We start from the raw sequence: 9527 nt of genomic DNA, 5'->3' as shown, positions 1-9527 counted from the left end.
GTGACGTAAAAAGTCTAGGTTTTTACGCAAAACCTGACGAGCATTTGATTTTTGGGCTTCCGTGGCGCAATGGTTAGCGCGTTCTGCTGTTGACCCATAGGTTGGTGGTTCGAGCCCACCCGGGAGCGGTGTTGTGGGATCTCAAATGTAACGTAGAAAGCCAAAGTTTTTCCACAATACCTGACGACCATTTAATTTCTGAGCTTCCGTGGCTCAATGGTTAGCGCGTTCAGCTGTTAATCGAAAGGCTGGTGGTTGTGGGGTCTCAAATGTAACGTAGAAAGCCAAAGTTTTTCCACAATACCTGACAACCATTTAATTTCTGAGCTTCCGTGGCTCAATGGTTAGCGCGTTCGGCTGTTAGCCAATAGGTTGGCGCTTCAAGCATACCCGGGAGCGGTGTTGTGGGATCTCGAATGTAACGTAGAAAGCCAAAGTTTTTCCACAATACCTGACGACCATTTAGTTTTTGGGCTTCCGTGGCGCAATGGTTAGCGCGTTCGGCTGTTAACCGAAAGGTTGATGGTTCAAGCCCATCCGGGAGCGGTGTTGTGACGTCTCAGTTGTTACGTAAAAAGTCAAGGTTTTTCCACAATACCTGACGACCATTTAATTTTTGGGCTTCCATGGCTCAATGGTTAGCGCGTTCGGCTGTTAACCAATAGGTTGGTGGTTCGAGGCCACCCGGGAGCGGTGTTGTGGGATCTCACATGTAACGTAGAAAGGCAAAGTTTTTCCACAATACCTGACGACCATTTAATTTTTGGGCTTCCGTGGCGCAATGGTTAGCGCGTTCGGCTGGTAACCGAAAGGTTGGTGGTTCAAGCCCACCCGGGAGCGGTGTTGTGGGATCACGAATGTAACGTAGAAAGCCAAAGTTTTTCCAGAATACCTGACGACCATTTAATTTTTGGGCTTCCGTGGCGCAATAATTAGCGCGTTCAGCTGTTAATCGAAAGGTTGGTGGTTCGAGCCCACCCGAGAGAGGTGTTGTGGGGTCTCAGATGTGCCGTAAAAAGTCAAAACTTTTCCACAATACGTGACAACCATTTAATTTCTGAGCTTTCGTGGCTCAATGGTTAGCGCGTTCGGCTGTTAACCAATAGGTTGGTGGTTCGAGCCCACCCGGGAGCGGTGTTGTGTGATCTCAAATGTAACGTAGAAAGCCAAAATTTTTCCACAATACCTGACGACCATTTAATTTTTGGGCTTCCGTGGCGCAATGGTTAGCGCGTTCAGCTGTTAATCGAGAGGTTGGTGGTTCGAGCCCACCCGGGAGCGGTGTTGTGTGATCTCAAATGTAACGTAGAAAGCCAAAATTTTTCCACAATACCTGACGAACATTGAATTTTTGGGCTTCCGTGGCGCAATGGTTAGCGCGTTCAGCTGTTAATCGAGAGGTTGGTGGTACGAGCCCACCCGGGAGAGGTGTTGTGGGGTCTCAGATGTAGCGTAAAAAGTCAAGGTTTTTACACAATACCTGACGAGCATTTAATTTTTAGCTTCCGTGGCGCAATGGTTAGCGCGTTCAGCAGTTAACAAATAAGTTAGTGGTTCGAGCCCACCCGGGAGCGGCGTTGTGGGATCTCAAACGTAACGTAGAAAGCCAAAGTTTTTCCACAATACCTGACGACCATTTAATTTTTGGGCTTCCGTGGCGCAATGGTTAACGCGTTCGGCTGTTAACCAATAGGTTGGTGGTTCGAGCCCACCCGGGAGCGGTGTTGTGGGATCTCAAATGTAACGTAGAAAGCCAAAGTTTTTCCACAATACGTGACGACCATTTAATTTCTGAGCTTCCGTGGCTCAATGGTTAGCGCGTTCGGCTGTTAACCAATAGGTTGGTGGTTCGAGCCCATCCGGGAGCGGTGTTGTGAGGTCTCAGAAGTGACGTAAAAAGTCAAGGTTTTTCCACAATACCTGACGAACATTTAATTTTTGGGCTTCCATGGCGCAATGGTTAGCGCGTTCGGCTGTTAACCGAATGGTTGGTGGTTCGAGCCCAACCGTGAGAGGTGTTGAAGGGTCTCAGATGTAACGTAATAAGTCATAACTTATCCACAATACCTGACAACCATTTAGTCTCTGAGCTTCCGTGGCTCAATGGTTAGCGCGTTCGGCTGTTAACCAATAGGTTGGTGGTTCGAGCCCATCCGGGAGCGGTGTTGTGAGGTCTTAGATGTAACGTAAAATGTCAGAGTTTTTCCACAATACCTGACGAACATTTAATTTTTGGGCTTCCGTGGCGCAATGGTTAGCGCGTTCGGCTGTTAACCAATAGGTTGGTTGTTCGAGCCCATCCGGGAGCGGTGTTGTGAGGTCTCAGATTTAACGTAAAATGTCAGAGTTTTTCCACAATACCTGACGAACATTTAATTTTTGGGCTTCCTTGGCGCAATTATTAGCGCGTTAAACTGTTAATCGAAAGGCTGGTGGTTCAAGCCCACCCGGAAGAGGTGTTGTGGGGTCTCAGATGTAGCGTAAAAAGTCAAAACTTATCCACAATACGTGACAACCATTTAATTTCTGAGATTCCGTGGCCCAATGGTTAGCGCGTTCGGCTGTTAACCAATAGGTTGGTGGTTCGAGCCCACCCGGGAACGGTGGTGTGGGATCTCAAATGTAACGTAGAAAGCCAAAGTTTTGCCACAATACCTGACGACCATTTATTTTTTGGGCTTCCTTGGCGCAATGGTTAGCGCGTTCGGCTGTTAACCGAAAGGTTGGTGGTTCGAGACCAACCGAGAGAGGTGTTGTAGGGTCTCAGATGTAACGTAATAAGTCATAACTTATCCACAACACCTGACAACCATTTAATCTCTGAGCTTCCGTGGCTCAATGGTTAGCGCGTTCGGCTGTTAACCAATAGGTTGGTGGTTCGAGCCCATCCGGGAGCGGTGTTGTGAGGTCTCAGATGTGACGTAAAAAGTCAAGGTTTTTCCACAATACCTGACAAGCATTTAATTTTTGGGCTTCCGTGGCGCGTTCGGCTGTTAACCAATAGGTTGGTGGTTCGAGCCCACCCGGGAGCGGTGTTGTGGGATCTCAAATGTAACGTAAAATGTCAGAGTTTTTCCACAATACCTGACGAACATTTAATTTTTGGGCTTCCGTGGCGCAATGGTTAGCGCGTTCGGCTGTTAACCAATAGGTTGGTGGTTCGAGCCCATCCGGGAGCGGTGTTGTGAGGTCTCAGATGTGACGTAAAAAGTCAAGGTTTTTACACAATACCTGACGAGCATTTAATTTTTAGCTTCCGTGGCGCAATGGTTAGCGCGTTCAGCAGTTAACAAATAAGTTAGTGGTTCGAGCCCACCCGGGAGCGGCGTTGTGGGATCTCAAACGTAACGTAGAAAGCCAAAGTTTTTCCACAATACCTGACGACCATTTAATTTTTGGGCTTCCGTGACGCAATGGTTAACGCGTTCGGCTGTTAACCAATAGGTTGGTGGTTCGAGCCCACCCGGGAGCGGTGTTGTGGGATCTCAAATGTAACGTAGAAAGCCAAAGTTTTTCCACAATACGTGACGACCATTTAATTTCTGAGCTTCCGTGGCTCAAAGGTTAGCGCGTTCGGCTGTTAACTAATAGGTGTGTGGTTCGAGCCCATCCGGGAGCGGTGTTGTGACGTCTCAGATGTGATGTAAAAAGTCAAGGTTTTTTCCACAACACCTGACGACCATTTAAATTTTGGGCTTCCGTGGCGCAATGGTTAGCGCGTTCGGCTGTTAACCAATAGGTTGGTGGTTCGAGCCCATCCGGGAGCGGTGTTGTGAGGTCTCAGATGTGACGTAAAAAGTCAAGGTTTTTACACAATACCTGACGAGCATTTAACTTTGGGCTTCCGTGGCTCAATGGTTAGCGCGTTCGGCTGTTAACCAATAGGTTGGTGGTTCAAGCCCATCCGGGAGCGGTATTGTGACGTCTCAGATGTGACGTTAAAAGTCAAGGTTTTTCCAAAATATACTTGTATGTTTAGAATTTTTGTCCTAGTAAAGTACTCTTGGGTATGGTCTCTAAATGATAAGTTATATATTGATCTAATTGCCCTTTTTTGTAGGATATGTATCCTGTTTTGATTAGCTTTTGTTGTGTTGCCCCAGAATTGTATTCCATAAGATAGCACCGAATTAAATAATGCGTGGTATATTTCAATTAGAATATTTTATTTAGGTGTTTACACAATACCTGACGAGCATTTAACTTTGGGCTTCCGTGGCTCAATGGTTAGCGCGTTCGGCTGTTAACCAATAGGTTGGTGGTTCGAGCCCATCCGGGAGCGGTGATGTGACGTTAAAAGTCAAGGTTTTTCCAAAATACCTGACCACCATTTAATTTTTGGGCTTCCGTGGCGCAATGGTTAGCAGGTTCAGCTGCTATTCAAAAGACTGGTGGTTTGAGCTCTCCCGGGAGCGGTGTTGTGACGTCTCAAATGTAACATAAAATGTCAGAGTTTTTCCACGATACCTGTCGAACATTGAATTTTTGGGCTTCCGTGGCGCAATGGTTAGCGCGTTCGGCTGTTAACCAATAGGTTGGTTGTTCGAGCTCATCCGGGAGCGGTGTTGTGAGGTCTCAGATGTGACGTAAAAAGTCAAGGCTTTTACGCAAAACCTGACGAGCATTTAATTTCTGAGCATCCGTGGCTCAATGGTTAGCGCGTTCGGTTGTTAACCAATAGTTTGGTAGTTCGAGCCCATCCGGGAGCGGTGTTGTGAGGTCTCAGATGTGACGTAAAAAGTCAAGGTTTTTACGCAAAACCTGACGAGCATTTAATTTTTGGGCTTCCGTGGCGCAATGGTTAGCGCGTTCTGCTGTTGACCCATAGGTTGGTGGTTCGAGCCCACCCGGGAGCGGTGTTGTGGGATCTCAAATGTAACGTAGAAAGCCAAAGTTTTTCCACAACACCTGACGACCATTTAATTTCTGAGCTTCCGTGGCTCAATGGTTAGCGCGTTCAGCTGTTAATCGAAAGGTTGGTGGTTGTGGGGTCTCAAATGTAACGTAGAAAGCCAAAGTTTTTCCACAATACCTGACAACCATTTAATTTCTGAGCTTCCGTGGCTCAATGGTTAGCGCGTTCGGCTGTTAGCCAATAGGTTGGTGCTTCAAGCATACCCGGGAGCGGTGTTGTGGGATCTCGAATGTAACGTAGAAAGCCAAAGTTTTTCCACAATACCTGACGACCATTTTATTTTCGGGCTTCCGTGGCGCAATGGTTAGCGCGTTCGGCTGTTAACCGAAAGGTTGGTGGTTCAAGCCCATCCGGGAGCGGTGTTGTGACGTCTCAGATGTTACGTAAAAAGTCAAGGTTTTTCCACAATACCTGACGACCATTTAAATTTTGGGCTTCCGTGACTCAATGGTTAGCGCGTTCGGCTGTTAACCAATAGGTTGGTGGTTCGAGGCCACCCGGGAGCGGTGTTGTGGGATCTCACATGTAACGTAGAAAGCCAAAGTTTTTCCACAATACCTGACGTTCATTTAATTTTTGGGCTTCCGTGGCGCAATGGTTAGCGCGTTCGGCTGTTAACCGAAAGGTTGGTGGTTCAAGCCCACCCGGGAGCGGTGTTGTGGGATCACGAATGTAACGTAGAAAGCCAAAGTGCTTCCAGAATACCTGACGACCATTTAATTTTTGGGCTTCCGTGGCGCAATAATTAGCGCGTTCAGCTGTTAATCGAAAGGTTGGTGGTTCGAGCCCACCCGAGAGAGGTGTTGTGGGGTCTCAGATGTCGCGTAAAAAGTCAAAACTTTTCCACAATACGTGACAACCATTTAATTTCTGAGCTTTCGTGGCTCAATGGTTAGCGCGTTCGGCTGTTAGCCAATAGGTTGGTGGTTCGAGCCCACCCGGGAGCGGTGTTGTGGGATCTCAAATGTAACGTAGAAAGCCAAAGTTTTTCCACAATACCTGACGACCATTTAATTTTTGGGCTTCCGGGGCGCAATGGTTAGAGCGTTCTTCTGTTAATCGAAAGGTTGGTGGTTCGAGCCCACCCGGGAGAGGTGTTGTGGGGTCTCAGATGTAGCGTAAAAAGTCAAAACTTTTCCACAATACGTGACAACGATTTAATTTCTGAGCTTCCGTGGCTCAATGTTTAGCGCGTTCGGCTGTTAGCCAATAGGTTGGTGGTTCGAGCCCACCCGGGAGCGGTGTTGTGGGATCTCAAATGTAACGTAGAAAGCCAAAGTTTTTCCACAATACCTGACGACCATTTAATTTCTGAGCATCCGTGGCTCAATGGTTAGCGCGTTCGGCTGTTAACCAATAGTTTGGTAGTTCGAGCCCATCCGGGAGCGGTGTTGTGAGGTCTCAGATGTGACGTAAAAAGTCAAGGTTTTTCCACAATACCTGACGACCATTTAATTTTTGGGCTTCCGTGGCGCAATGATTAGCGCGTTCAGCTGTTAATCGAAAGGTTGAAGGTTCGAGCCCACCCGGGAGAGGTGTTGTGGGGTCTCATATGTAGCGTAAAAAGTCAAAACTTATCCACAATACGTGACAATCATTTAATTTCTGAGCTTCCGTGGCTCAATGGTTAGCGCGTTCGGCTGTTAACCAATAGGTTGGTGGTTCGAGCTCATCCGGGAGCGGTGTTGTGAGGTCTCAGATGTGACGTAAAAAGTCTAGGTTTTTACGCAAAACCTGACGAGCATTTGATTTTTGGGCTTCCGTGGCGCAATGGTTAGCGCGTTCTGCTGTTGACCCATAGGTTGGTGGTTCGAGCCCACCCGGGAGCGGTGTTGTGGGATCTCAAATGTAACGTAGAAAGCCAAAGTTTTTCCACAATACCTGACGACCATTTAATTTCTGAGCTTCCGTGGCTCAATGGTTAGCGCGTTCAGCTGTTAATCGAAAGGCTGGTGGTTGTGGGGTCTCAAATGTAACGTAGAAAGCCAAAGTTTTTCCACAATACCTGACAACCATTTAATTTCTGAGCTTCCGTGGCTCAATGGTTAGCGCGTTCGGCTGTTAGCCAATAGGTTGGCGCTTCAAGCATACCCGGGAGCGGTGTTGTGGGATCTCGAATGTAACGTAGAAAGCCAAAGTTTTTCCACAATACCTGACGACCATTTAGTTTTTGGGCTTCCGTGGCGCAATGGTTAGCGCGTTCGGCTGTTAACCGAAAGGTTGATGGTTCAAGCCCATCCGGGAGCGGTGTTGTGACGTCTCAGTTGTTACGTAAAAAGTCAAGGTTTTTCCACAATACCTGACGACCATTTAATTTTTGGGCTTCCATGGCTCAATGGTTAGCGCGTTCGGCTGTTAACCAATAGGTTGGTGGTTCGAGGCCACCCGGGAGCGGTGTTGTGGGATCTCACATGTAACGTAGAAAGGCAAAGTTTTTCCACAATACCTGACCACCATTTAATTTTTGGGCTTCCGTGGCGCAATGGTTAGCGCGTTCGGCTGGTAACCGAAAGGTTGGTGGTTCAAGCCCACCCGGGAGCGGTGTTGTGGGATCACGAATGTAACGTAGAAAGCCAAAGTTTTTCCAGAATACCTGACGACCATTTAATTTTTGGGCTTCCGTGGCGCAATAATTAGCGCGTTCAGCTGTTAATCGAAAGGTTGGTGGTTCGAGCCCACCCGAGAGAGGTGTTGTGGGGTCTCAGATGTGCCGTAAAAAGTCAAAACTTTTCCACAATACGTGACAACCATTTAATTTCTGAGCTTTCGTGGCTCAATGGTTAGCGCGTTCGGCTGTTAGCCAATAGGTTGGTGGTTCGAGCCCACCCGGGAGCGGTGTTGTGGGATCTCAAATGTAACGTAGAAAGCCAAAGTTTTTCCACAATACCTGACGACCATTTAATTTCTGAGCATCCGTGGCTCAATGGTTAGCGCAATCGGCTGTTAACCAATAGTTTGGTAGTTCGAGCCCATCCGGGAGCGGTGTTGTGAGGTCTCAGATGTGACGTAAAAAGTCAAGGTTTTTCCACAATACCTGACGACCATTTAATTTTTGGGCTTCCGTGGCGCAATGATTAGCGCGTTCAGCTGTTAATCGAAAGGTTGAAGGTTCGAGCCCACCCGGGACAGGTGTTGTGGGGTCTCATATGTAGCGTAAAAAGTCAAAACTTGTCCACAATACGTGACAATCATTTAATTTCTGAGCTTCCGTGGCTCAATGGTTAGCGCGTTCGGCTGTTAACCAATAGGTTGGTGGTTCGAGCTCATCCGGGAGCGGTGTTGTGAGGTCTCAGAAGTGACGTAAAAAGTCTAGGTTTTTACGCAAAACCTGACGAGCATTTAATTTTTGGGCTTCCGTGGCGCAATGGTTAGCGCGTTCTGCTGTTGACCCATAGGTTGGTGGTTCGAGCCCACCCGGGAGCGGTGTTGTGGGATCTCAAATGTAACGTAGAAAGCCAAAGTTTTTCCACAATACCTGACGACCATTTAATTTCTGAGCTTCCGTGGCTCAATGGTTAGCGCGTTCAGCTGTTAATCGAAAGGTTGGTGGTTGTGGGGTCTCAAATGTAACGTAGAAAGCCAAAGTTTTTCCACAATACCTGACAACCATTTAATTTCTGAGCTTCCGTGGCTCAATGGTTAGCGCGTTCGGCTGTTAGCCAATAGGTTGGCGCTTCAAGCATACCCGGGAGCGGTGTTGTGGGATCTCGAATGTAACGTAGAAAGCCAAAGTTTTTCCACAATACCTGACGACCATTTAATTTTTGGGCTTCCGTGGCGCAATGGTTAGCGCGTTCGGCTGTTAACCCAAAGGTTGGTGGTTCAAGCCCATCCGGGAGCGGTGTTGTGACGTCTCAGATGTTACGTAAAAAGTCAAGGTTTTTCCACAATACCTGACGACCATTTAATTTTTGGGCTTCCGTGGCTCAATGGTTAGCGCGTTCGGCTGTTAACCAATAGGTTGGTGGTTCGAGGCCACCCGGGAGCGGTGTTGTGGGATCTCACATGTAACGTAGAAAGCCAAAGTTTTTCCACAATACCTGACGACCATTTAATTTTTGGGCTTCCGTGGCGCAATGGTTAGCGCGTTCGGCTGGTAACCGAAAGGTTGGTGGTTCAAGCCCACCCGGGAGCGGTGTTGTGGGATCACGAATGTAACGTAGAAAGCCAAAGTTTTTCCAGAATACCTGACGACCATTTAATTTTTGGGCTTCCGTGGCGCAATAATTAGCGCGTTCAGCTGTTAATCGAAAGGTTGGTGGTTCGAGCCCACCCGAGAGAGGTGTTGTGGGGTCTCAGATGTAGCGTAAAAAGTCAAAACTTTTCCACAATACGTGACAACCATTTAATTTCTGAGCTTTCGTGGCTCAATGGTTAGCGCGTTCGGCTGTTAGCCAATAGGTTGGTGGTTCGAGCCCACCCGGGAGCGGTGTTGTGGGATCTCAAATGTAACGTAGAAAGCCAAAGTTTTTCCACAATACCTGACGACCATTTAATTTTTGGGCTTCCGGGGCGCAATGGTTAGCGCGTTCAACTGTTAATCGAAAGGTTGGTGTTTCGAGCCCACCCGGGAGAGGTTTTGTGGGGTCTCAGATGTAGCGTAAAATGTCAA

General features: G+C 47.7%; 3 non-coding genes across 3 annotated transcripts; all 3 read left to right on the top strand.

The window, feature by feature from the left end:
• The first annotated feature begins 767 nt into the window (after positions 1–767).
• Positions 768–840, top strand: TRNAT-GGU (transfer RNA threonine (anticodon GGU)). Its single transcript has one exon. It is a non-coding gene; the product is annotated as a tRNA-Thr (tRNA).
• A 6543-nt stretch (positions 841–7383) lies between these two features.
• On the top strand, positions 7384–7456 carry TRNAT-GGU (transfer RNA threonine (anticodon GGU)). The gene has a single exon. It is a non-coding gene; the product is annotated as a tRNA-Thr (tRNA).
• Positions 7457–8977: 1521 nt separating this feature from the next.
• TRNAT-GGU (transfer RNA threonine (anticodon GGU)) lies at positions 8978–9050 on the top strand. The gene has a single exon. It is a non-coding gene; the product is annotated as a tRNA-Thr (tRNA).
• The last annotated feature ends 477 nt before the right edge of the window (positions 9051–9527 follow it).

The sequence above is a fragment of the Phalangium opilio genome, unplaced genomic scaffold (assembly GCF_054372755.1).
Source record: "Phalangium opilio isolate 3A_F unplaced genomic scaffold, DU_Popi_V2 ptg000087l_1, whole genome shotgun sequence".
NCBI lineage: Eukaryota > Metazoa > Arthropoda > Arachnida > Opiliones > Phalangiidae > Phalangium > Phalangium opilio.
The sequence above is the reverse complement of the archived record's forward strand: the minus strand, read 5'-3'. Positions and strand labels throughout refer to the sequence as shown.